General features: G+C 40.1%; 1 protein-coding gene and 1 long non-coding RNA gene across 2 annotated transcripts in view; both read left to right on the plus strand.

Annotated features, from left to right (window-relative positions):
• The window catches only part of LOC122423475 (basic proline-rich protein-like), a 125,228-nt gene that overhangs the window by 8,813 nt on the left and 112,099 nt on the right, over positions 1–4,316 (plus strand). The window lies entirely within an intron of this gene.
• Positions 1,401–4,316, plus strand: part of LOC122423478 — a 25,001-nt gene continuing 22,085 nt past the window's right edge. The window contains exon 1 of the long non-coding RNA XR_006264160.1: positions 1,401–1,577. This is a non-coding gene — a long non-coding RNA (uncharacterized LOC122423478). The remainder of the gene's footprint in view (positions 1,578–4,316) is intronic.

Consider the following 4,316-nt stretch of genomic DNA (forward strand, 5'->3'; position numbering starts at 1 on the left):
AGGCCTTATTAAGACTTGCAGAAATGCTGGATGTGGTGATGTCGTGCTCTCCAGGGCTGGGCTTAGGCCGTGCCACAGGAGTGATGGGTGTCTGGGGAAGCAGGTGGCTCTCCTTCTGTCCTCAGGTCCCTTGGCTCTCCTGCCCACCTGGAGGTGGTGTGTGGAAGGTGGACTGCGGACCCCCACCTGCCTCAGTCTCCCCCACCTTCCTCAGAGTGTGGGTTGGCCTGGGTCCTCTCAAACCCTGGCACTCTCGGCCAACAGCCCCCGTGCCTGTCTCGCGAGTGGACCCACCCACCGTGGGGGTGGGGGTGATGAGACGTGGGCTCTGTCATAGTTTCAGAGTCCCCCACCTCTTCTGCAGACAGATGAGCCTGAGGCAGTGCGGTTGTTTCCTGGCCTTGACTGCAAAGGCGCACGCTGGCCCTACTGAGACCCACACTGCAGAATCCCAGTCCAGGTGCAAACTGGCATCACTTGAAGCGTCTCTGTGGGACTGAAAGGTGGACTAAGGCTGGGGGACCATGGGGGTTATGGTGATTAAGCGTCCTCGGGGACGAGTCTCGGGGTACCAGACCCCACAGTCGCCACACCTTCAAAGCCTTTTGTGACCACTGGTGCCCATGCTGCAGCCTCTGAGAATACCTCACCCCTGTGTGTGTGTTTGTCAGTGGGTGGGGGCGGGGAGTGTTATTTTTTAGAACAAAATTTTTCAAATATAGAAAGAAATACTTGCCATTATTAAAGGAAATGATTAAATGCATTCTACTTTTTTGAAATTAGGGAATGTATTTATCATTTTGCTGACAGAAAGCTTAAGGTTCTGTTACTTTTAGTAGATGCCAAAATCAGAATCAAAAATATAGTCCAAAGCTACAATCCACTGTGAGAAGTTCTATATTACATTTAAAAATGAATAACTCAAGAATCAGTTTAAGTAAAATATTTCTTTCAGTTAACTTCTGTTTAACATAATAGTCTGAACTTGTAGGTAGGAAAATAAAATCATACTCAGCATTCATTCACAGAACTACAGTGACTAGATCTGGATTTAGGATGAATCTGGCTGTGAAGGACTATTCCTGAGATCCCCTCTTTCTAGTGCATAAGATTTGTCAGTCTTTGCAGAGATGTTCATGAATGGGCTTCTTTCCATCCTAGACAGATTCTCATTCTATGTGAGTTCAAGGTAGGGGAGCCTTTAATGGAATCCCAACATTCTTTTTTTCACGTGATGTCAGCAAACTCAATGTCAGGTTTCTATCTTTTTTTTTTTTAATCTTCTTTGTTTTCATTTATTTTTATTAGTTGGAGGCTAATTACTTCACAACATTGCAGTGGGTTTTGTCATATATTGACATGAATCAGCCATGGATTTACATGTGTTCCCCATCCCGATCCCCCCTCCCACCTCCCTCTCTAACCAATCCCTCTGGGTCTTCCCAGTGCACCAGGCCAGAGCACTTGTCTCATGCATCCAACCTGGGCTGGTGATCTGTTTCACCATAGATAATATACATGCTTCGATGCTCTTCTCTCGAAACACCCACCCTCGCCTTCTCCCACAGAGTCCAAAAGTCTGTTCTGAACATCTGTGTCTCTTTTTCTGTTTTGCATATAGGGTTATCATTACCATCTTTCTAATTCCATATATATGTGTTAGTATGCTGTAATGTTCTTTATCTTTCTGGCTTACTTCACTCTGTATAATGGGCTCCAGTTTCATCCATCTCATTAGAACTGATTCAAATGAATTCTTTTTAATGGCTGAGTAATATTCCATGGTGTATATGTACCACAGCTTCCTTATCCATTCATCTGCTGATGGGCATCTAGGTTGCTTCCATGTCCTGGCTATTATAAACAGTGCTGCGATGAACATTGGGGTGCATGTGTCTCTTTCATATCTGGTTTCCTCAGTGTGTATGCCCAGAAGTGGGATTGCTGGGTCATATGGCAGTTCTATTCCCAGTTTTTTTAAGAAATCTCCACACTGTTCTCCATAGTGGCTGTACTAGTTTCCATTCCCACCAACAGTGTAAGAGGGTTCCCTTTTCTCCACACCCTCTCCAGCATTTATTGCTTGTAGACTTTTGGATAGCAGCCATCCTGACTGGTGTGTAATGGTACCTCATTGTGGTTTTGATTTGCATTTCTCTGATAATGAGTGATGTTGAGCATTTTTCATGTGTTTGTTAGCCATCTGTATGTCTTCTTTGGAGAAATGTCTGTTTAGTTCTTTGGCCCATTTTTTGATTGGGTCATTTATTTTTCTGGAATTGAGCTGCAGGAGTTGCTTGTATATTTTTGAGATTAATCCTTTGTTGCTTCATTTGCTATTATTTTCTCCAATTCTGAAGGCTGTCTTTTCACCTTGCTTATAGTTTCCTTTGTTGTGCAAAAGCTTTTAAGTTTAATTAGGTCCCATTTGTTTATTTTTGCTTTTATTTCCATTATTCTGGGAGGTGGGTCATAGAGGATCCTGCTGTGATTTATGTCAGAGAGTGTTTTGCCTATGTTCTCCTCGAGGAGTTTTATAGTTTCTGCGTCTTACATTTAGATCTTTAATCCATTTGAGTTTATTTTTGGATGTGTTAGAAAGTTTTAGTTTCTTTCTTGTACAAGTGGTTGACCAGTTTCAGCACCACTTGTGAAGAGTTTGTTGTTTCCAGTATATCCTTGACTCCTTGTCAAATATAAGGTGTCCATAGGTCCGTGGATTTATCTCTGGGCTTTCTATTCTGTTCCATTGATCTATATTTCTGTCTTTGTGCCAGTACCATACTGTCTTGATGACTGGCTTTGTAGTAGAGTCTGAAGTCAGGCAGGTTGATTCCTCCAGTTCCATTCTTCTTTCTCAGGATTACTTTGGCTATTCGAGGTTTTTTGTATTTCCATACAAATTGTGAAATTATTTGTTCTAGTTCTGTGAAAAATACCATTGGTAGCTTGATAGGGATTGCATTGAATCTATAGATTGCTTTGGGTAGAATAGCCATTTTGACAATATTGATTCTTCCAATCCATGAACACGGTATGTTTCTCCATCTGTTTGTGTCCTCTTTGATTTCTTTCATCAGTGTTTTATAGTTTTCTATGTATAGGTCTTTTGTTTCTTTAGGTAGATATACTCCTAAGTATTTTATTCTTTTTGTTGCAATGGTGAATGGTATTGTTTCCTTAATTTCTCTTTCTGTTTTCTCATTGTTAGTATATAGGAATGCAAGGGATTTCTGTGTGTTAATTTTATATCCTGCAACTTTACTATATTCATTGATTAGCTCTAGTAATTTTCTGGAAGATCTTAGGGTTTTAGTAGAGGATCATGTATCTGCAAATGAGAGTTTCACTCTTCTTTCCTAATCATGGATTCTTTACTTCTTTATTGCTCTGATTGCTTGTGGCCAAAAACTATCCAACAACTATGTTAATAGTTAGTGGTGAGAGTGGGCACCCTTGTCTTGTTCCTGATTTCAGGGGAAATGCTTTCAATTTTTCACCATTGAGGGTAATGCTTGCTGTGGGTTTGTCATATATAGCTTTTATTATGTTGAGGTATGTTCCTTTTATTCCTGCTTTTTGGAGAGTTTTAATCATAAATGAGTGTTGAATATTGTCAAAGGCTTTCTCTGCATCTATTGAGATAATCATATGGTTTTTATCTTTCAATTTGTAAATGTGGTGTATTACATTGATTGATTTGCGGATATTAAAGAATCCTTGCATTCCTGGGATAAAGCCCACTTGGTCATGGTGTATGATTTTTTAAAATATGTTTTTGGATTCTGTTTGCTAGGGTTTTGTTAAGGATTTTTGCATCTATGTTCATCAGTGATATTGGCCTGTAGTTTTCTTTTTTTGTGGCATCTTTGTCTGGTTTTGGAATTAGGGTGATGGTGGCCTCATAGGATGAGTTTGGAAGTTTACCTTCTTCTGCAATTTTCTGGAAGAGTTTGAGTAAGATAGGTGTTAGCTCTTCTCTAAATTTTTGGTAGAATTCAGCTGTGAAGCCATCAGGTCCTGGGCTTTTGTTTGTTGGAAGATTTCTGATTACAGTTTTGATTTCCTTGCTTGTGATGGCCCTGTTAAGATCTTCTATTTCTTCCTGGTTCAGTTTTGGAAAGTTATACTTTTCTAAGAATTTGTCCATTTCATCCAAGTTGTCCATTTTATTGGCATAGAGCTGCTGGTAGTAGTCTCTTATGATCCTTTGTATTTCAGTGTTGTCTGTTGTGATCTCTCCATTTTCATTTCTAATTTTGTTAATTTGGTTCTTCTCTCTTTGTTTCTTAATGAGTCTTGCTAATGGTTTGTCA

The sequence above is a fragment of the Cervus canadensis genome, chromosome 21 (genome assembly GCF_019320065.1).
Source record: "Cervus canadensis isolate Bull #8, Minnesota chromosome 21, ASM1932006v1, whole genome shotgun sequence".
Lineage (NCBI taxonomy): Eukaryota > Metazoa > Chordata > Mammalia > Artiodactyla > Cervidae > Cervus > Cervus canadensis.